We start from the raw sequence: 23,854 nt of genomic DNA, 5'->3' as shown, positions 1-23,854 counted from the left end.
ACTGAATTTGGGGGATTGGGACGCCTTGGTCAACAGTGTATGGACAGTAGCTGAACCACAGGTAAGCGGGGGACATCCCTGGAGAGGGAGGCCAAGGAGAGCAGAGCAGGGACAGCAGACCCAGGGCAGCTGGGGGTTGGGGCAGGCAGAAGGACGTTCTTTCCTCCCTTCCAGAGTTTCCCTTCGACACCTCCACCGGGCTGTGGTGAGCGTGGAGGGATTCAGTGACGGTAAGTCAGGGTTTTGAGGGCTGCGTCTGGGCGTCTGGGCAGTGGGGAGGCTGTGGGTCGCAGCGTTTCCTGTCTCCTCCTTTCAGGCCCACACCGTGGCGGCCCATCCCGCTCCGCCGTTCCGCTCTGGTTACCAGCCAGCTGTGTTTGGGGCAATAGCCGGGGAGAGGACCGGGCCAAAGGCGTGGACAGAGGAAACGCTTCTCATTTTACACCCACAGAAGCAAAAAACCGAAGATGATGACTTACCCAGAGTTACAGGACATGTTTGGCGCCAGGCCAAGGTGAGAAGTGTGGATGTGGCCCCAGCTCAGGGCCCGTCAGCCCACGAGTGTGTAAGAGACACTTAGACGGAGCACGGGGGAGGTGTGGGGAGGGTCTCGGTACACCAAGTGGGCAGAATCAGTTATCCAGGCTCCTGTCCCTTACTCCCCCCGCCACGGACCTGCACACCCAGTCTGCACCGCCTCTGTCCCACCCCTCCAACCCCTCCCTCCGGCCTCCCCTGTGGGGAGAAAGAACCTGTGCGTTTGAGGCCAGATCAGGTAGAGGCAGAGGCAGGCGTTAGAGCCCAGGTGGCTCACAGTAGGCAGGTTTCTGCAATGCGTGGTGGCCCAGCTGAGCTCAGGCACCCCAATGCGCCATGCTGAGTGTCCCTGTGCCTCAGCCATGGCTGCCTCCACAGATTTCAAAGCCTGTCATTGCCAGGCAGGTCCCTGGCTCCCTACGACTCTGACTGCTGGCCATACAGGCCTTTCCTACCTCCCCCTCTCCCCCAGCAGCTCAACAGCAAAGAACCCAACATTCTGTACTGGCCAGCAATAGCCTGGTTGCACAACCTCTCCATTTGGGTTTCCCATCCCTGCTTCCTTACCCCCCTCACGTTATGACACACTGCCTGCCCAGATATGGTCTCCAAAGCACAGAGGTGTGAAGTATTTGGCAAGCATCAACACCCTTCTTTCCGGCTGCAGGATTGCTTTCGGTGTGGAACCACACTGCTGTCCCTACCCTTCCCCCACTCCCAGACCACTATTCCTGGGCTCTTAGTAGGAGCTGGGGCGGGGAAGCAAAGTGCAACATCGATTTCTAGTCTCCTCATGCCAAGCCCCACCTGCTCTGTGGCCTTCCAAGGTATCCTGACCCTTCAGAAGTCATTTCCTTCCCCCGGGGCTTGGTGTGGGGGCCTGCCCTCCCTGATTCCTGAAACAGTCACAGCTCCTGTTACGATCACCCGTTGCAGTGTGTGTGCATGCACTTCTGCTTCTCCACCAGATGGAAAGCTCCGTAAAGGCAGGACTATGTGTCTCGATCCCGCCACCCCCACCCCATCTCTTCCACCTGGCAGAGCTCAGTGTGAAGATCACAGGTTTTGGAACCAGGTTCATTCACCTGGGTGCACAGAGGTGATCTTGCCATTTACTAGATGAGCGACCTTAGGCGAGTCAGCAAACCACTCTGAGCTTCGTTTCCTTATCTGTAAAATGGATATTCATCGATTCACTCTTTCAACCAACGTGTCGGGAGAGCCTGCGGCATCTCCAGCGCAGATGTGTGCGCAGCAGTGAACACAGAGGACGCAGCTCCCCGCCCTGTGGGGCCTCCTTTCCAGCAGCCGCCTCGGAGGGTGGCCGAGGGGACCCAGTGGGCTCACAGACGGATGCGGAGACTGCATGGTGGGCCTGATGACGAGAGCTCTTGCTGTGAACGCCGTTCAGAACCACTTACGGAGAACTTACTAGGTGCCGGCACTGTGCCGAGTGCTCGGAGAAAAAGATGCAGAGCACCCGTCCATGTCGTCAAGGAGCTGACAGTTAATTTAATGTGCCCACTGGTGGGTTGAAGGGACACCATCGTCATCATCGTTCAGAAGCTTGTAACCAGCACTGACTTGTATTGCAGACTACAAAGAACCATTAGATTCTAGAATGTCAGGTGTAGCAGAGATGTAGCTCTTTGTTCCCCAGTACCCCTCAGACAAAGCCATACATGATTGATGGTTATTCATCAATTTGACTAATTGATGATTTTGGCAGGGTCAGTAAAAGGAGTGGTCCTATTTGGTTGGGGGATCAGAAAGGATCCGAGGGGGGGTAGCCTTTGAACTGCGTCTGGGAGAAGCGTGGGAGTCAACAGACAGGGGCGGTGTGACAGGGACTGGGGGGAAGCCCTTCAGGAACCAGAATGGCCCAGGAATAAAGGCAGGAAAGCATGAGGCATCAATTTCGTGCTTATGCCGAGATGGCCAAGCCCAGGGTGAGGCTGGAGGCTGATCCAGGCAAGGCAGCTGTATTCACGGGCACAGGAGACAGCTGCCCAAGAACTGGGGTTTGAGGGCCTCCCTTCCCAGCCCTCTACCCTTGGCCAACACCGCACCAGGCTCAAGATTTCACCATTAGAAATTTAGTCCCTGGGTAAAGCATTTGGCCTCCAGGAGGTTGTTGGCGGAGGCAAGCCATCCCCAGAGAAATAACGTCAAAGGATGGTTCCTGACCTAGGAGGGGGTGGTGGGGAAAGACACCTGGACAGTGGGGAGCAGGTGGCGTAGCCCTGCCCCAGACACTCAGTTTTCGAACCAGTGCAGTGGGGTGATGTCGGCTCCTTCCCTGAGCAGTGAGGCGTCAGTGATGAGGAAAAAGTCCCTGAGGAGGTGGTACGTCGTAGGTGCTTTTACACGTGCCATGCCCCTTTCCTTCTTCCAGAGCAGAAAGTTCTGTTTCACGGGCCAGGAACCTCGTAAATATTTTAGTGGCATGTGTATGGCCAAAGCCATGGAGTCTGTTCCCTGCGACACTTGTAACAGTGAGGTCTGGGGACATCTCAGGCCTGTTGCAAGTGTTTGATCGGCTCATTTTTTTTTTTTAGGAAAACCTTTTCCTGGAAGAGTTGATAGTCACGGGCACGAGACAGATCTGCAGACTTTCTCTGACTGAGGCCAGAGCACATGCTGTCCCAGGGCCCCGGTTCCCAAACAAGGTCCAGCACCCACCCACAGGCCCCTGTACCCCTCACACTCACACCCAGGTTGCAGACTGTGCCCAGGGCTCTGCCACACTGGGAGTCCCTGAAGGGCTGGAGGGAGCCCTGAAGAGAAAACAAGGGGAACCAGCTGCACCTCTACAGCAGGGGGTGAAGCTGGAATTGAGGGCAAGTTTACCTGGTCTGTGGGGAACTTTCAATGCTTTTTTAAAAAATGTTTTGTTGTGGGGTAAGAACATTTAACGCGAGACCTATTCTCTTAAATGTTTAAGTGCACAACACAGAATTGTTAACCACAGGCACAGTGCTGCACAGCAGTCTCTAGAACTCATCCATCCTGCTTAACTGACTTTATACCCACTAAGTAGCAACTGTCCATTTCCCCACCCACCCAGCTCCCAGCAGAGTTTGACACTCTGCCTCTCCGAGTCTGACTGTTTTAGACACCTCATAAAGGTAGAATCATGCAGCATTTCTCCTTCTGTGACTGCCTTCTTACACTTAACATAACGTCCTCAAAGTCCATGCAGGTTGTCATGTGGGGTGGGATTCCCTTCTTCTGTGAGGCTGAATACTCTTCCACTGCATGTGTGCCCTGCATTTTCCTTGCCCGTCATCCGTCGATGGACGTTTAGGCTGTTTCCACATCTTGGCTGTTGTGAACAACGCTTTAATGAACATGGAGTTCTAAATATTTTTTGAGATGCTGATTTCAATTCTTTTGGGTAAGTACCCAGAAGTGGGATTGCTGGATCATAAGGTAGCTCTAGTTTTAATTGTCCGAGGGCCTGTCGCTGCCCTGCTGTTTCCCAGGATGGTGCACCATTTCACACTGCTCCCCACCGTGGGCCAGGGCTCCAGGCTCTTCGCATCCTCACCAGTGTTTGCTAGTGTTTTAAATGTTACCCATCCAGCAGATGTGCTGTGGTATCTCTCGGCAGTTTCGATTTGCATTTCCCTGGTGACTAGCGACACCGAGCACGCTTTCGTATGCAGGCGGGCCTTGTTTTATTGCACTTTGCTCTGCTGAGCTTCACAGATGTTGCATTTTTTACAAACTGAAGGCACAGCTTTCTGCCAGTAAGAAGATTACATCTTGCTTTGTTGTGATGTTCTGGAATCAAATATGTAACGTGTATTTGTATGCCTCTACCTGCTGGCTATTTGTATATCTTTTTTTGGAGAAACATCAATTCCAATCCTTTGCCTGTTTTTTAATCAGATCATTGTGGGTGGCTTTATTTGCTATTGAGTTGTAGGAGGTCCTCATATTTTTTGGATATTAATCTCTTATCAGATGTATATTTAAAAAATTTTCCCCCATTCTATACGTTGCCTTCTCACTCTATTAATTTTTCTCTTTGCTGTGCAAAAGCTTTTTTAGGTTGATGTAGTCCCACTTGCCTAGTTGGAGACTTTGAGCTCTGACTGGCCTCAGTCTCCTATCCCACAATGTGTAGGGCCCCTAGGCAGCAGGTGATGCTAGGATGCAGACCCCCCTCAAGATTCTGGGGAGAAGAGAAGACAGGCCCACAGGTAAACGCAGTGCAGGCCCGGCTGATGTGAGAACCGTCACAGAGGAAAGTGATGCGGAGGGCAGCCCAGAAAGCCCTCAGAGGAACTGGCATTTTAACTGGTCTTTGAAGACCAGGCAGCATTTTTAAAAAACATATATTAATTACTTTTTCCAGTTATTTAAGTAATTAATACATGTTTATAATAAAAAAATATTTTTAAAGGAAAGGAGAAAGAATAAAATAGTTACCTAGTTCTAAAAACCAGAGAAAACCACATGGTTAAAATACAGGTGCGCTCTCTTCTGATCTCTTCACTTCATTACCCTGCTGTCTTCTCTCACTTAATTTTGTAGCTTAAGGATTTCAAACACAGCGTTTTGGCAGATGCAGTTGGAGGGAGTGGGAAGGCATGCAGGAAGAGTGAGCACGTGGCACCTCTGGGCTCTTCCTGTGCCCACACTGGGGTCCTCGCAGCTCACAGGTGGGCTGCACCTTGAGATGCCCGGGCCCCCAGCAGTCTAACTGGTTAATGGACCACGCCCTTGGCCCAGCCTCAGCCCATTTTCCTGCCCAACACCCTGGGCTGTGTTCTGGGCAGGAACAGGAGGTTCGAGCCACCCTTTTCCCAACAAAGTCTCTCAAAGAGATGGAGCTGGTTTCCTGGATATTGGAGTTGAGTCTCCAGCTCCAAAACTAAGTAAAGCGGACCAGATCTCAGGGCTGAGCATGTGGGTCCGTGCTGCCCAGCATGGCAGCCATACGGGCCCTGAGCGCCTGACACTGTGTGCGGTCCACACTGGGACACGTCGTCGGTGCGAAATGCACCCTGGGGTCCTAGGACTGTGCAAACTGTGAACATAAAGTGTCTCATTCATAATGTTTTCTATTGATTACATGTGAAGCGATAGTATTTGGGGTATAATGTGTTAAGTAAAATATATTATTAAAATTACTTTTACGTGTTCTTTTTGCCTTTTTCATGTGGTTATTAAAACAACTCAAACCACATACTACGTGATTTGTGTCTCACATATTTCTCTCTATGGAACCATGCTGACGTGCACTGAAGCTTTCCTTCCCTGCTGCTCATCTGAGGGCAAACCCATGGGCAGACGTAACGGCGGAGACTCAGATGGAAGGGATTTGCCGCAACCAGACTGGGCTGGAGACCGGTGCTTGACACGGGGCCTGGGGGGAGGGGAATGAGGGACCGGCATCTTCTCCTTCGCCCTCCCACTTCTCCAGTCCTCTCTGCCCTCCTCGCAGACTGTACGCTCCCTGAAATAAATAAGAACTTGTTTTGTTCATCTTTATATCCTCAGTGCCTGCCACAGAGTAAGTGCTTGGAAACATGCGCTGAATTAATGGACCAGGGGAGGGACAGGAGGGGGAGAGCACCGGGACAGCAGAGAACTGTGGTGAGGTGATGTCAGGCCCGCCTGGGTGGCTACAGCACTCAGAGTGTTTGGAGATTTCGATCTTAACTCCTTTATATTATAACCTCCAGAGAGCAGGCAGGGAGGACAAACTCATACATTCTTCTTCGTAGCCAGAAGACAACTGGGAGCAGGCAGTGAGGGCACTCGGGGCTCACTGTATCTGCCTCCTGCCTCTCCGCTCCTCTGAAGGAGTGGATTCTTCCCATGCCTGCAGGCAGCCTGCTAGTGCCCACGGCTCCTTCCTCACATGCACACACTCACCTGGGAGAGAGCTCGGCAGGCCTTGCCGCACTCTGACCGGGGTGGTAAAGGCAGCTAGTGCAGCCCAGACAGAGGAAATGTTCAGCTACTTCAGCCTGGCACAGCTGTGCCCCCACTTCAAACCAGGGCCCCACCCATGCCTAAGGCACGGGTCAGTGACTCTCAGGAGCACCCTTCTCACACACCTCAGCTCTCAAGGTGGGGTCCCACTGGCAGGTTCCCACAGTCCCCACCCTCGGCAAGCCTCTTCGCCTGGCCGCAGGCAAGGCAGGGATGCCGCAGGACCAGGGAGGGCCCGTGAATACGGAAAGGATCCCGGAGGAGCTGAGGTGGACGGAGGGTTGGTGCTGCGTGCTGAGAAGCAGCCTTTGTAGAGCTTAGGCCCCAGCAGGGCTCTGGGGCTGGATCCTGGACACGTTACTAACCTCTTTAGACCTTAATTTCATCATTTCTCAGATGGGCACCAGACAGGCTCCCTGCGAGTCAGTGACTGAAAGCAAACCAACGCTGCGAGCACGTGCGGTAAACACGCAGTGTCGGACGTAGCCTGGCTCCCTCCCTCACTGCTGGGGGTACAGGTCACAGAGACAAAGGGGCTTTCTGTAAGTCCGTTTTTCTTTTTAGTGCTTATTATGGAAAACCTCAAGCAAACAAAAGTGGAGAGAATCACACCCGGAACTCCCATGTGCTGGTCACTCCGCGCTGACGACCACGCATTCCTGTCCCACTGGGAGCGGTGTACGGGCCGGCCTGCCCCCTCACTGGCTCCCGTGGGCGAATCTCAGGCCTCACGTCATTCCACCTGTGGACATTTCAGTGCGTGGCTCTACGAGAAAGGGACTTAAAAAATAGCCACACTACCATTAGTGCACCTAAAAATGGAACAATTAATATATTAATATCATCAGATATCCAACCATTGTTTAAATTCTTGGGTTGTCTCATTTCTAAAATGTTTTTTAAAACCAGGATTCAAAGAAAGTCTAAGTATTATAAATTATTGATGTCTGCCTCTCAAGTTGTTTTTTAAGTATTGTACTGACGGTACAATACTCCCTTTTCTTCCTCAACTCCTGCCCCCCCCGCCCCCGCCTTACAACATATCTGTTGGGGGGCAGGGGAGGCCATTTGTCCTGTAGCATTTCCCACGCTGTGAAGTTTGGTTGTGTCCTTGTATCCAGAGGCTTGGTGTAATTCAGGTAGAGTATTTGGGAAGCTCCCTCCCAGAAGCTGGTGTGTTCGTCCATCAAGAGACACTCAATAGCCCTGGCTGGTGTGGCTCAGTGATTTGAACACCAGCCTGTGAATCAAAGGGTTGCTGGTTTGATTCCCAGTCAGGGCACATGCCTGGGTTGCAGGCAAGGTCCTTGGTGCAGGGCATACAAGAGGCAACCACACAATCATGTTTCTCTCCCTCTCCTTCCCTTCCCCTCTGTCTAAAAATAAATAAATATTTTTTTAAAGAGAGACACATAATAAAAGCAGCTATGAATGATCAGCCCCTGGGTACATTATTTCATTAGGGGCTGCAAAGTAGAGACATTCTATCATTTCCTTCTGCACTTAATAGCTGAAATAGTTTTAACTATGTATGGGGCCAGATAGTTACTAGAATTATTGGGATGATCACCTTTTAACTTATATATAATTATCTAACTACTATGTTGCATACCTGAAACTAATGTAAAATAATATTGAATGTCAACTGTAGTTGAAAAATTTTAAAATAGCTGAAATACTTTTACTAAGAGAAACCTCCCTCCCTCAACTCTTTGGCTAACCTGAGTTAACTTTTATAAACTACATTTTTAAAAAGTCAATCCATGCTTGATTCTTTCCCCTTTATTCACAGTTTTCAAAATAGTTATTTATTTCCTTAGCATCTCCAGAAGCAATCAGTGATTCTTATAAAATCATAAACTCATGGATTTAAATATATTTGAGTTTCACAACCCAGTGCTATTATAGTTAGGATATTTTAAAAATTGTGTTTCTGGTTTAAACTTAGGAAATGGGGCACCGTGGAAAAGCCGAGAGGACTCTGACCCCGGAGTCCAACGGCCCGGGGCGGAATCCCGGCTCCACCAGTTACAAGCTCCATGACCCGGTCAAGTTACTTAACCCCTCCTTCCTTGTACTGCCTCACTCCCCACACAGGGATACAGCTAGTAATAACTAACACTTATCGAGTGTTTGCCATCTTTCAAGCATTGTGCTAAGTGCTTTAATGACATGATGACATGATGACATGCAGTCCTCATATCAGCTCAGGGAGGTGGGAGCTATTATCATCCCCATTGGATCGATGAGGAGGAAGCCAAAGCAGAGAGTTCATTCGTGTGCCAAGGTCACACACCGAGAAAGTGGTGAGCAGCGACTTGAACCCCGGTCAGTCTGATTCCACAGCTTGCTCTCATATAGTGGTTATTGTGAATATTTGTTATGGTGGTGACCATTCATTGTATGCCTGCTGTATACCAGGCATCATGCCAGGCACTTGGCCTGACTCCAAATCCCTCGCTTTTAGCCAGGACCCTACTCTCACAGTGCTGGCCTGCGTTTGGTGCATTAGCGAGACCTCTCAGCGGTTGTAGAAGTAACACTGAGCAAGGGAGCACGGACTTGGGCACAAAGCTAACCAGGGAAAGGGCGGGCCCTAACGGATGGGAAGGTCAGGGCAGAGGCCAGAGGGTGAGCAGTGCTGTTCTCAGCTCTCGGCACTCCCCCTCAGACACGGAGCACAGTCAGGCCTCGTGTACGGTGAGTGGGCAGAGAAACTCCAGTTGCAGCTGTGCTGTCTTCCTCCCCAGGCTTCCTGCCCCTCAGCTGCTGAGATGCAGACGTCTTGCCTAAGAATGCAGCCAGTGTTGGTGAGTTCTGTTCCCACTGCCATCATGGTTCTCATCCTACTTACTTCTTCACTCAGTAAGGACAGGAGATTCCCTCTGCTTCCCCAAAGTCAGCTGGCCTGGGTAGCCCTTGGGTGGTCTTAGAGGTCAGACCAGGACCTGCCTGGCTGAGGGGGAGGGCAGAGGTCCTGGGTACACCTCGGAGGAGGAGATGGGGACAAGGACACCAAGAGCAGCAATGACAGCTATCATCTCCTGAGTACCTGTCATGTGCCAGGCAGGGACCAGGCCCTGTGTCATCTCAGTTCACCCACACAGCACCCTGAAGAGCCTGGCCTTGTTATCACCTCCGTTTTGCAAGTGAGCAAACTGAGGTAAGGGAGGTGAAGCAACTTTACCTGAGGTCACTCAGCCAGTCGGTGGCAGAGCCAGGAGTCTGGCCCAGCTGCCCCACTGAGCACTGGGCACAGAAAGACCAGGAAGCAGGGTGCGGTGGAGACAGGGGGTGCTGGAGTTGTCCAGACAGCAAAGGGAGGAGGCCATTCTCGGCAGAAGGAACAGTTTGTGCAAAGGTGCAGAGGCGTAAAAGGGTATGTCCTGTTCAGGCTGGTGACTAAGTGTGCGGCCAGAGTGAAGGGTGTGTAGGGAGGAGTGGCAGCCAATGAAGCGGGGGAAGGCGGTGCTGGGGCCAAGGTGCTGGAACCATGTCCTTGGGGCATTGAGGGGCCACAGGAAGGGCTCATCAAGGGGGGCAATGACAGCGATAGACCTGGGTTTGCATGGTGATCTATGGTTTCCCCGGAGCTCCCAGAGTCACATTATCAGGTGGAAGCCTCGAGTGAACCCTGGGAGCCAGCTCATTTTACAGATTCACAAACAGTCTCAGAATGGTTATGAGAGGTGCTCAGGCCCCAAAGCAATTAACGGCTGGCCCTGAACCCAGTGCCCCAGCCCCCACAGGACGTTGCTCCAAAGCTCAGGGCATAGGAAACGAAGAGGAAGCAAAGGCCTGCTTCAGCTCCTGCCTACTCCAGCCTCGTTCCTGCTCAGCCCTGTTGGAGAGCGTGAGGTGAGGACCAACCGGGCCTGCTCTGCCTGATGTTGGATGAGTGCCCACCTTACGGGGTGATCACTTCATAAGGTACATAAATGTCAAACCACTGTGTTATATACCTGAAATTAATATAATGTTGTAGGTCAACTGTAAATGAGCAAAAAATCACCTGGGCCAAGGTCCCAGCCATCTCTGCTCACCACGAATATAATAATAAGTAATAACACAAACATTCATTGACCCCAATTGTGTTCTAGGTTAATTGGGTTAGGAGAAAACTAGACAGAACAATAGCACCAGGCACTCTGTCTGATAATTGCTATTCTGGATGGAGGGGGCTGCTCGAGAAGGTGCCCCAGATCTTCCGAAGGGCCAGAAAGGGCCCCAGAGGGAGAGAACTGTGGGACTGCTGGCTCGGGCACTGTCCCCACACTCCGACCTTGAGTGAGGTGGGCCCTTCTGGGGGCCTTGGTCTAGGCGGCTAATGGAGGGGCCGCACCAGAGGAGGGGTTTTATATATCAGGAACCTTGGGGCTCTTCTCAAGCAGATTCAGGAGGTCCAGGGAAGGGACTCTGGCCAGGGTATCTCACCGAGCTGTGCGGGAAACTCTGACGGCATGCCTGGTTAGAAGCAGCTAGATCATCAAATTTTCTTCCAAATCTAGTTCGACAAGTTCTCTATGACACGTGTTCCTTGACAGCCCACTATGCCAGGCACTATTCTGTAGGTTTAGAGTGTATCAATGAACAAAACAAGATAAATAAGTGAAGTTTTAGGAAAGAGAAAAGTGGCATCAGGCAAGGGCAATGAGGAGTGCCAGTGTGGGGAGAAATTAGAGCACTCAGTAGTGTGGGCAAAGGCTGGCCTCATGGAGCAGGAGACGTGAAGGAGGTGAGGGTGACTGAGTAGGTGTCTGGCGTGGGGGGTGCTCCCAGCAGTCACCAGCTAGAGCAAAGGCCCTGGCGTGGAAGTGCATGTGAGGTGGCCAGTGTGACCTGAGCTGAGCGGGCAGGAGTCGAGGACAGGGCGATGGAAGGGGGCAGCCATGGACTGCTGCTTCCCCGTGCTAACACACATTCAGCATGGTCTAAGGCCCTCCATCCTGAGTCACCCCTGCCCTGACTCCTCCCCCACTAAACTTTGGTTTTAAGGACTGCCCCCATTACAACAAATGCCAGAACTGCTGATGCCAAAACTGTGTTATTTGCATGGGTGTGCATTTTGTATTTTACTTCCTTAATCCGAAGTGTCTTCGGTTTCTCCTAGTTTCACGCAGGTATTGGCCTTTCCTTTCTTGTGCCTTCCAGGGCCCCCAGATCTTGGTGGCCTGGAGGGAGGGAAGCAGAGCAGCTGAAGAGCACGTGGCCAGAGAAGCAGGGGCTGAGAGTACAGGCACCCAGGAGAGGGGACCCTCATGAATAAGTGTCCCTGGAATCCACATTCCTGAGCACCCCCTCGGAGCTTCGGGCTGGGACTCCTGAAGTGAACGAGAGTGTCCCTGCCTTCTGGGGATGATCCCAGCGGGGATGAGGTGTGAGGAGTGGAGTCGGACAGAGCAAGAGACAGACACACACGCAGAACGTTCTAACACAGGCACGGCGCAGTGTTTGGGCTTCTCCAGCGGCTGGCCTGGGGAGAGGGGAGAGAGAGGTGTGACCCCCAGGAGTGCAGTTTTGTAGAACACTGTAATGAGTGTTCTACAACACTCATGTAATGAGTTTCGGCTGGCCATTGGCCACCCGTTGGGGACTTTGGGCAAGTCAGTTAATTTGTCCTTTCTGACCTTGAAAAGTGCTGGGATCAATACACATTTTTAAGTGAGTGCACTTCCGTTTCCTTCCAATAATAACGTTGTGGATTGAGGGCTTCTCAGGGCCAGCCTCCACCCACTTCCAAGCTGACTCTCCTGTTGGCAGCTGCTGACCCCACCCCCAGCAGCGCTTGCCCGTCCCCCCACTGTGGTGCCACCGAGTCATATCCTGAAGGGAGGATCACAGCAGCGGTGGATGCGTCCTTGTCTGCAAAGGGCAGTGCGCCGCTGAGGCAATGGTCATTACAGTGTTCTACAAATGTAAGCTGTTACTATTACCACGATGACTGATCAACGGCTAGGGTTGCCAACTTTAGCAAATAAAAACCCAGGACACCCGTGAAATCTGAGTTTCAGATAAACATTTTTTTATATGTCCTACACAATGTTTGAGATTGTATGGGAGGCAATTTTTTATCCCCACCCTCTTAGGGCTTTTGGTTGGGTCTGAGAATTAAATTGGCATAAAACAAACTAACAGAACAAAAAGAGAGAGATTTACATAAGTTTTATGAGAAACTTAAAAGGAAACTCACAAGGAAACAAAAACCCAAAGAAATGGCAAAATCTGTGTGCTTCTATATTGAGTTGAACAAAGAGAGGCAGCTGTGGAAAAGTAACCAAACTACACGGGGAGGCTAAAGGAAGGTAACAGTTATTTTAACAAGGTCCATGTGCAGAAGTCTCCTGGCTTTAACTAACCTTGGAAAGATGTTTCTTTTTTCCTGGCACAGGGAAAGCATCTTTCACTCAGTTTCTGTCTCCTGTTTTCAGGAAAGAAAGTGGAGATTAGAATGCCCTTCTTGCACCTGCAGGTTTTCAAGTGCCTTTAGCTCGAAAGTGGCATTTTTAGGGTGACATATTTTGCCACCCTTCAGGACATACTTGTAAAAATATTATTTATTGTTCATCTAAAATTCCAAACTTTACTATATCCTGGATTTGTCTGGAAAACTTATTGATGATTTTATCGATGAGCTGGGGTGGCAGGGATGTGGGGCCAGGAAATGGCTCTGCAAAGTCTGTCAAAAAGGGATTTGTGCGCAAGGGTGGGTCATGCAAGACTCCCATGGGGCCGGCGGGACTATTGCTGCGCCGTTGTCTTAGGCCTGTATTTGTTGTATTTGCCATGCAGGGTGCTCTCAGGATGTCATCTAACAAAGCCACATGATTGGTCAGACTGCAAAGGCCAGCTCTCTTCCCATTGCACCATGGAACGGCCTGCTCAGAGGACCAAGCATCCAGGATGCTGAGGGAGGGAGCAGGAGTGGACACGAGATACCACAAAGTGGCTTCCCACTGTCTCCTAGGTGCTGTGCTAGCCCCACTGAGTTGTCACAAAAGTCCTGTGCAGTTCATTGTCTAGGAGACTCTGAAGGTTGTTTCTTGCTCAAGGTCATATCAGTTAAGTGGTGGAGCAGGGATTTGACCCCAGGTCTTTCTCACATCAAGAACAAGTAATTTTGCCTCCTGTACGTGTATGCGTTGTGGGATGACGCACGTGGGTGTGTGTGAGTGTGCATGTGTGAGTGTGCCTGTGCGAGCTCACAGTACTTCCTAGTTGCAAACCAGGGCTTTCCAGTCCTCTAGGGGCCTTCCTCTCTCGGGGTGGGTGTAGGCCCTCGGAGGAGGTCACACTCTATCAGTTCTGGCCCCGGGCTGACTTTCTCAGCAGCCCGTGCTGTCGTCCCACTGACCCTCAATCAGCAGCTTCTCTTGGGCCTTGCCTTCCCCTGCCAGAGCCAGGGTCACCAGAGAGGGCAAGCTGTTGGTTCGTAGGCTTTCAGACCTTGGGGAGGGGAGGTGGGAGTGTGGATGGTGAGGGGCAGGGTGGGCACTGAAGGGACTGGCCAACACCAGTTCCGGCTCACTTGCTCTTGTGCAAGCTTGCTCTGGAATCTCTGGAATCAAACAGTATTAAAGCTGGAAGGGACTTCAGAGACCATCTAGTTTTATCTCTTCATTACACAGAGAGGAATGGGGGCCCAGAAAGAAAAAACGACTTATTAAGATTGCCCATCAGGGGGATGGTACGGAGGCTTAGAACCCAGGTCTCTCCTCTCCAGGTTCAGGGCTCGCCATACTCACGTCCATGCCTCTCTTGCAAAGTGCTGGCATCTGTCCTGACATACTGGGACCAAAAAGAGCTGTAGGTTAGGGAAAGGGCTAGGAACTCCAGGGAAAGGCTTGAGCATTTCCACTGAAATCAACAGGGAAAAGAGGATGTTCAGTAGATGGTGCTGGGGGCCTGAATTATTATTGCTGGGGGGATAACAGAGATGGGCCAAAACTACTTCTCTTTGGATTGAAGATTGTTTTTAATTGAAGCCTTTTATCATGGGCTGTACGTAGTACTATTACTTTTTAGAGACATTTTTGAATCATGACACTCTTTATTATTGAAGCTGTGCAGCTCTCTACTGCAATCAACACATTTAGACAAAGTGACACCTTGGGATTTGTTTAGCTCCTTAAGCTAGATGCCCAAGAACACTGGCATGCACCCATCAGTAAGCATGCTGACACCTCGCCCAGTGTCGGGGTCTTCGTTATTGCCAGATGGCTCTCACATTTCACTGTAGCACCACACTGTGAATGCTGCAGCACTTGTATTTGCCAAGGAATGATTTCCCGAGGTGCACAGTCATGTGGTAGAGTGTGGTCTAACGCACTGAAGTCATCATCTCTTTGCACTTGCTTGACACTTGGAATTTTTACCATTTTATACCATGTTTGCAGCAGAATTGTACCATGTTATGTAACTGCATCAACTCAGGCTGAATGCTGAACTGGTTTCCTTGCTGAGATACGTTTCCAAAACGTGTGGAATATTTTGTGATTCTAGCGGTTCCTTCACGAACTTGAGTCTTTGACACAATGCATTATCTTCTTCTTGTGGGTTCTTTGCAATTTTTCCTTCAAATGTGCAGTGGACTTCTGGTGCAGTATCTTGCCCATTGGAAAGTAAAGTGCTTCCACAGAAAACTGAAGGTGATACTATGTCCTCTTCCTGGAATACCCTTCACGCTGGCTTGTTCCACTGTCTGCACCAGAAACCCCCTGTGGGGGCCCTGCTGTTGCCGGATGGAGGTCTCCACCACCAAGGCCGCCCTGGGGGCTGGGTAGTGGGTGGGTGGAGGCTGGGTGAGTGTGGATCAAAGATTAAGTGTCACGTAAAACCATAGAAGTTCCGTAAGAAAGAATAGGTGAATTGATTTATAATTTTGGAGTGGGAAGGCTTTATAATCAGGGTGGAAAACCCTGGAGTCATACAGGAAAATATTGAAGTATTTGATTACATAATTAAAAAAATACTTCTATGGAAAAATTACTGTAATAATGTTACTCCAATAATGGAGAAAACATATGACAAAGGGGTATTTCTTTAATTTACAAGGAAACTCACATGAACAAACTTAAATACAGTTTGATCATCATAATAACTAATACTTTACAATCATTTACTATATGCTAGACTTTATTTTAAGTACTTAGATTATTTCATTTATTTTAAGTATACTTTATTAATTATGCTATTATAGTTGCCCCATTTTTTCTCCCCTTTATTCCCCTTCACCCTGCACCCTCCCTCCCACCAGCATTCCCCCACCTTAGTTCATGTCCATGGGTTGTACAGATAAGTTCTTTGGCTTCTCCATTTCCTATACATTCTTTACCTGTTTCATTTAAACCTCACAGTAAGTAACCCTATGAGACAGGTGCTGTAATTGTCATAGCTGAGGACAAGGAAGCAGTTTGAAAAATAGTCAAAGAATATAAACAAGTAGCCTACAGAAAAAAGAAGTATAAGTAAACCAATTAGCATACAGACATATTTATTTAAAGTAAAGCCAATAAACATCTAGAAAGATGCTTGATTTCACTCACAATTAAAGAACTACAAAATAAAACTGGAATCTACACATCCTTTCCTACCTCTCTGTTTGACAAACAATGAAGCTGGTATCCGAACTGGTGATGTGCGGGGAAACACCCTACCTGAAACTGACCCTCTGCGCATTCTGAGTTCTATTTTGGGATAAGTTCATGTCACCAGAACACTGTACACTTGAATCACATTAGCTTAGCTGCCCCCATGCAGAAATGCCTTCAGGCCAGTTTCACTTCAGGGTTACACTCGACATTGGTTCACCATTTCTTCTTGGTGGAAGAAATGGCCACATGAAAAACCCTGCATTATTTTTTTTCCTGGAAAAAAACTACCAGTAAATGTATTGTCTACTATGGTAATCTATGTTACTTATATAAGGAAGGACCCACACAGCAAATTCTCTTTAGGTTAGAGAAAGGGCTGGAAACTCCAGTGAAAGTATTTACTACCAGGAAAAAGTTTCTCTCTTCTGAAGACCTGATATGTTTTAGTTTTCCAGATAATGGTAATTATATGACCCCCCTGCTTTTCTTGTTGCCTTGGCTGCCAGGAAGCTCAGAGCCATATTTAATGTTCCACTACAGCAACAACATAACAAGGGTGGTTGACATCTGACTCCTTCAGTCTGATTTCATTTCAGCTCTCTTTTTCTCTCTCCCTTTCATTGGTTTCTATCCTTCCACTTCCTTTTTTTTCTCTTTCTTTTGAGAAACAATGATTGTTGTTCCATCTACCCATGCACTCACTGGCTGCTCCTTGTGTGTGCCCTGACTTAGGCACGTGGAGATGACACTCTAACCAACTGAGCTACTCAGCTAGCACCCCACTTACTTTTTAATTTTCTAATTCTATTTTAACAAAATTATTGTAAATCTGTATTTGATTGGAAGCTCTCTCAAAACCTTTTGTAAGCAGGTGGGATGTAAGTAAAAATAAACAGTCAACCCCCCTTATTTTATAAATGAGAAAATTCAAGTCCTCTAGAGGTTAAGAGACTTACTCCAATAATCTGTTCATCAGCACCTACCCCTGCACACAGGCCACTCACACTCTATTGTGAGCTCCGGAAAACTGTGTTTATCTTTGAGACCTTGGCGGCCGCCTCTGAGCCAGGTATGCAGTAGGTGCTCAATGAATATATTGGCTGAAAACATTGTAAGCACTGGGAGGAAAGGGACAGCTTTTGCGTGGAACAAGGTCTGGTGGATGGTAGGTATCCATGAGAACTGAATGAGTGACCAGGCGTGGCCTCAGCCCCTGGCCACACCCAAACACCCCATCACTCCAGGACTGTCAGGCCCAGACTGATGAGTCCGCCTCCCACCCCGACCCTGTCTTAATCTCCACCCTCCGCCTTGGTCTCCTGGCCTGGTGCAGTCAGCTCCTACGTCTTCTGGAGTCTCTTGGCCCTGAGGTGCCTGGGCCCAGGGGATGGGAAAGGAAATGGCATCCCTTCTGAATCCTGTGCGGCACCCTGTGTGGCTGCTCACTGGGGGTAACTGGTGGTAGTGATGAGGAGGAGGAGGAGGGCATGGGTATCTCGGTCCTTGGAACCCTCAACGAATATGTCCTCATACCCCTGGTTGGGCAGAGGGGACAACAGAAATGGACAGGGTCACACTTTCTCCACGTTCCCGTCCTTCCTTCTGTACCGGGAGGCAAACCAGTGAGAACAGACAGGGAGGCCCATACAGATTAGGTGAAGGGGGTGGGGCTTCCTCTGCCTTGCGGGACACTGAGCCGGATTTCCATTGGCTGCCACCCCAGCACCCTCTGCCCACCTGGTTCTTTTCACGAGCAGCCTCTGTAGAGGTGTCTAGAAGAAGAGAGGAGGTCTGAGCAAGGCCTTCGAACCCAGATTCCCGGGCTGATGGGCAACCGGTGTTGAGAAACTGCCAAGCCACAGGGGACGTCGGGCCTGAAGTTCCCTCGAGCTAGTCATAGCCCAACACCCAGCCTTCCTCAAGGGCGATGCTGCCCACGGGAGGCGCTTTGCCCTTCGTTCTCAGCCAGGATTTATGTTCACCGTTCCAGCCCCCATCAGGTGCTGGGGGCGGGAGGAGTGGTCCCGCTTGGTCTCCGCTAAGTGAAGGGTCTGCCTTCCACACGGCATGCTCCCAGGGTTTCCCTGTGTAGGGACCGCGGCTCCACACACCGCTCGAGCCACTCCCATGGTTCACGCTGACACGCGGATCCCACCCGCACCTTCCTCTTTCCCTCCATAGCAAAGCCACCAGCCAGAGCAAACCGTGTCAGATGTGAGCCCTGAACATCCCGGGAACTGTTGCCCACTTCGGTGAGAAATGACGACCCGGTCCCAAGCACGAGGCCCCGCCCTTCTCTTCTGTGGGACCCAGGCAAGGTTCCCATACCAAGTGTCTAAGTATTAAAATGTTATCGGTCAAGGTAACAACGTGTCAAAGTGTTACATAAAATATGTTCTATCAGCCTCCATGGGTAATACGTTGTCATAACAACAAAAAAATGTAACGTGTAAAGCTGTAGTTATTATAGAGCTGAAAGGTACAAAACATCACGGGACTAAACCCCATCGCTGTAGCGCTCGGCCTGCGTGCTGCTGCTGGGCTGGCCGCGTCTGGTGGAGCAGTAAATACATACATAGTTCCCGAACGATTGCACGTTTATTCAATAAAATGTGTTTCTGGTCGTAAGAGAGCCACCAGATTCATGATTACAGTAAAGATTGTCGTGCTCGCTTCGGCAGCACATATACTAAAATTGGAATGATACGCCCTGGCTGGCTTAGCTCAGTGGATTGAGTGCAGGCTGCGAACCAAAGTGTCGCAGGTTCGATTCCCAGTCAGGTCACGTGCCTGGGTTGCAGGCCACGGCCCCCAGCAATCACACATTGATGTTTCTCTCTCTCTCTCTTTCTCCCTCCCTTCCCTCTCTGAAAATAAATAAATAAAATATTTTAAAAAGTAACAAGAGCAATGTTTAAAAAAAATTTCTTTCAAAAAAAAAATTGAAACGATACAGAGAAGATTAGCATGGCCCCTGCGCAAGGATGACATGCAAATTCGTGAAGCATTCCATATTTTTGAGAGGTTGTGGAGAAAAGGGGACCCTAGTGCACTGTTGGTGGGACTGCAGACTGGTACAACCACTATGGAAAGCAGTATGGAACTTCCTCAGGAAACTAAAAATGGATCTGCCTTTTGACCCAGCAATTTCACTGCTGGGACTATATCCTAAGAACCCTAAAACACAAATACAAAAGAACCTTTGCACCCCAATGTTCATAGTGGCACAATTTACAATAGCTAAGTATTGGAAGCAACCTAGATGCCCATCAGTAAATGAACAGTCAAAAAACTATGGTGCATTTACACAATGGAATTCTATGCAGCAGAAAGAAAGAAGGAGCTTCTATCCTTTGCAACAGCATGGATGGAGCTGGAAAGCATTATGCTAAGTGAAACAAGCCAGGCAGTGAAAGACAAATACCATATGATCCCCCCCTTAATAGGAACCTAAACAACAAAACAAAGAAACAAGAAAAATATAACCAAAGACACTGAAATAAAGGACAGACTGACAGTGACCAGAGGGGAGAGAAGAGGGAATTTCAGGGGAGAATGGGAAGGGTTTACAGGAACAAATTTAAAGGACACATGGACAAAAACTAGCGGGAGGGTGGTAATGGGAGGGAACTGGGGAGGGTTGGGTGGGTGGGCTGGAATGGGAGTAAAAGGGAGAAAACTGTACTTGAACAATGATTAAAATAAAAAAAGTTAAAAAAAATTGTCACATAATTTGTGTTCTGTTGACAATCATGCTCAATTAGATAAACTTGCTTCAGTCATTGTAGTTCTTTGTTTTTTATTAACTTTAATTTGGAGAAACTTTACAGAGGCTGGAAATTATCAGTCTAATTCTCAAAGCAATACTTGGACTCAGAATTAAACCACAAATTTTCTGCATCACGTACAAACAAAATAATTAGGTGGCATATGATATATGATCGCTGTCACAAAAAACCACAAAATGTTAGTTTATTATATAAACTGCTACCCTTCATATGGTGAAAATTTCTTAAAGCAATCTGTGATCGATAGAACAGCAGTTTTCACACACTTTTATGTCAGAACTCCTTGCACTCTTAAAAATCACTGAAAATCCCAAAGACCTTTTGTTTATGTAAATCATAGCTATCAATATTTCTCATATTAGAAATTAAAATTGGGGGAGGGGAGGGGGCAATGAAGGGAAGGGTTTTCAGGAACTGCTATAAAGGACACATGGACAAAACCAAGGGGGAGGGTGGAAGCAAGGGAGGGAGGTGGGTTTGACTGGGGGGGGGGAGATGCAGACAACTGTAATTGAACAACAATAAAATAATTTTAAAAATTTAAAATTGATAACTTTAAAAAACCACACAAACACACATTCTGTTAGCTGTCAGAACAGTGGTGACATCACACATCGTGAGGACATTGGTGGGAAAAGGGCAGCTAGTGTCCGAGTATTATGATGAAAGTGGTTTTGACCTCACAGACCCTCTGGAAGGTCTCAGAGACCCTTGGGGGCCCTCACACTACACTCTGAGAACCGACGCTGTGGAGGAGTGTGAAGAACTGGCATCGTGTCTCCTACACGTCCTGTCTACACCTATAAATATACACAGACATGAGCATTATAAGAATCAGCCTCACAAAACATTCCGCAGCTACCACAGGGGACTTCGTGACCACTGCGCTAATTCCTAAGTGCATCTAGAGACAAACTGGAACACGAAGACAAGCAAGAACAGGACACTTGGCGTTTCTGGGGAGCGAGACTTTGTTAGGTGGGAGTCTGTTACCTCCCTGCTGCCTGAGAGGAAGGACTGGATGAGGTCGTTAGTCTTTTGTGAGGGCTTGCTCTCTCAAATCCTGCCCGCACTCCTCTGCAGAAGCAGTAGTGCCGGTCTCCCGCGCGCAGTGCACAACGCCCACACCTTCCCAGCCCTGAGATTCAGCAGCTTCTTGTTTCAAGAACACGGAGTGAGTGAGGTGGAGAAGAATTTCCCGAAGGTCTGAACAGCGCTACTCCCTACAGTGGATGCTCAGGTTCCAGGCCATGCTCTGTCCTCAGTGTAAGAGGTAGGTACTCCTAATACATTTATTTTGTGTGTGTATGTGACATGCTGAGCCCTCTAAAGCACTGGGGCAGAGCAGGACCCCTCCTGCCCCTCTTGGGGCCGAGGACAGTGCTCCTGCGTAGGCTGTAGGATGCAGAATCACATGGTCTTAGCCTTAGAAGAGACCTCAGTGGCCAGCCAGCCCAGCCCACCACTCGTGCAGCACCCACAGGCGGTCGCAGAGGTGGATTTGCCACAAAGCTTAAGGTCCCTCACTTGCATGGGCCTTTTTTGAACTTAGAAGGGACCCTACCATTTTGTTCACGTGGCCATATATTTCTTTTCCTCAAAGAGCTCCTCCCAAATTGTGTGACCCTCACACCATACCACCTGGATCCCCTCTACACGGTGATGTCTTCTCTGCTCAGAGTTCCTTCTCTCAAAGGAACTGGGCCAGGGCCAGGATACCCAGGCCTGAGCCCCCAGCCTGGCTGCAGAATAACTGCAATCTCAGAAACAATAACAGCAGCTAAGGGCACTGAGTTTTACTATGGTCACGCACTGTCCTGTGCCTTTCCCGTGCTTTGCCGCTTATAAAACTCAGAAGTGCCTCCCACCCTCTCAGAGCTTCAGGTTTCTCTTTTGTGGAATGCGGATGACACCCATCTATACTCCCCTCCTTGGTTCTGTGTATTTCTTGAGGGCTGGCCCTGCTTTAGTCACCACTGTGTCCCCAGGGCCCAGCGCGGTGCTGGCCAAAGTTGGAGCTCACTGAATGTCCTAGAGATGAGCACAGATCTGCCAACTTGTGCTGCTTGAGGCTGTTACAGGCACTGTGGGGGCTTTTGTCCTGCGGGGGACGCTCCACCACTTCCAAACTGAGACACTTAGGCAAGGACTCAGTTTCATCGTCTAGTAAGAGGAGCCACAACGCCCGTTAGTACCTCATAGGGTATGGAGAGGAGCAAATGGGAGAGTGTATATGGAGCACTTAGCAATGAGTGCTAACTGTGTACTAGGCAGGCAGTGTCAGAAGAGGGCAGGGAGCTTTGTCGACTTCTCGCTTGCTGAGGGCGAGGACTGTGTTACGTGCACGTGGACTCCAGAACACAGCTCTGTGCCTAACACGCAGCAGGGGCTCACCCAACGGGGGAGTGAATGAAGGAATGAACACATAAAAGTAGATATGACGTCTTTCTCCTGGCGAGTTAAAGCTGTACCTTCCGCACCTTGGCAGGACGGAACGACCAACCTCATCGGGTACTAAGTACTGAGAACTGCGTTCTTGCCCTCATCCTCTGAGCTCCCAGCTCTGCCCTGCTGCTGAACGTAGAAAAGCTTTTGAATTATTAGTGGACCCACTGACATCGCCTTCTGCCAACCCTGGATCCGCTAGATTCTCCCACAAATAACCAGAAAACTGGCAGGATTTTCTCTGTAACATTTCATTTAAATTAACATTTATCTTTATTCTTTTAATTATGCAAGTAATACATGTTCATCATAGAAAAATATTCTAGATGGAAAACACAAAACAGAGAAAATCAAACTAACTCCATGAGCAGAGAACCATCAGTAAGATTTAACACCTCCATTTCCATTTGTCTACAAAGGTGGGGACCCTGGCCAGTGGCTCTGATGGCTGAAGTGCTGCCCGTACACCAGTGGGTTGTGGGTTTGATTCCCAGTCGGGGCATGCACAGGAGGCGATTGATCTATGTTTTTCTCTCATCAACGTTTCTCTCTCTCTCTCTCTCTCAAAAAAACTCAATAAAAAACATGTCCTCGGATGAGTATTTTTAAAAATGATAGAGGTTATGAATAACTGTTTTGTTGTTTTTTACAAAATCAACTCTTTTTTTCCACTTGATGTATCTTTAACATCTTTCCACGTGACATCCTCTCCCTGTCGCCCAACAGTGGAGACCCTGTCATTGGACACTCGCGTGTGTTCCCATTTCTCCCTGTTGTGGACACTCCGCGCTCCCCGCTGGGGTGCCGTTTGTGGACAGGGGGAATGTGTGCGAGTTCACGATGAGTCAGTCGGACACATTTTCAGTGTTCGGTGGGACGGTGGCCACTCCCGGAGCCTACTTCTCGCCCACACTCTTATGGGAGCCCTCGCTGGGGCCAGCAGCCACCGGACACGGGCCACAGGCACTCCTCCCGCTCCCATCGTCATTGCTGGGGGCCCCCCACCCGTGACATCCTCCAGGTGAGAGTGTGGCGGAGCTTTTCTTCTTTTTTAAAGATTTGTTTCTGAATGTGCTAGGATAAGCGTGAATTATCTTTCTTATTAAGATATAATCCATATAACAAGTGATAAACTTCAGTGGATTTTCGTACCCTCCAAGGTTAAGCCATCATCACTCCTATCAGATTCTAGAACATTTTCATCACCCCCAAAAGAAACCCCCTGCCATGGGCAGGCACTCCCATTCCCCCTCTGCCTGGCCCCTGGCAACCACGGGCTCACTGCCTGTTCCTGTGGATTTGTCTCTCAGGATATTTCATGCCAATAGGATAGTAAAATAGGTGGCCTTATCTCACGCAGCATAAAGTCTTCAAGGTTCATCCATGTTGTAGCATGTGCCTGAATTTCCTTCCTTTTTAAGGCCAAAAAATAAGTATTTCATTGAGTAGATGGGCCACACGATGTTTATCTATTTGTCTGTTGCTGGACACTGGGACTGCCTCCACCTGTTGGCTACTGTGAACAATGTTGCTATGAATATTAGC

The 23,854-nt window shown here is 49.2% G+C and overlaps 1 non-coding gene and 1 pseudogene across 1 annotated transcript; one reads left to right on the top strand and one right to left on the bottom strand.

Moving 5' to 3' along the window:
* Positions 1-14,208: 14,208 nt before the first annotated feature.
* On the bottom strand, positions 14,209-18,145 carry LOC123812614 (annotated as a pseudogene).
* Positions 18,146-18,992: 847 nt separating this feature from the next.
* LOC123813181 lies at positions 18,993-19,095 on the top strand. The gene has a single exon (XR_006784675.1). It is a non-coding gene; the product is annotated as a U6 spliceosomal RNA (small nuclear RNA).
* The last annotated feature ends 4,759 nt before the right edge of the window (positions 19,096-23,854 follow it).

Source organism: Phyllostomus hastatus, unplaced genomic scaffold (genome assembly GCF_019186645.2).
Source record: "Phyllostomus hastatus isolate PE091 unplaced genomic scaffold, TTU_PhHast_1.1 phas_scaffold_93, whole genome shotgun sequence".
NCBI classification, from domain to species: domain Eukaryota; kingdom Metazoa; phylum Chordata; class Mammalia; order Chiroptera; family Phyllostomidae; genus Phyllostomus; species Phyllostomus hastatus.
This window is presented reverse-complemented; position numbering and strand designations above follow the sequence as displayed.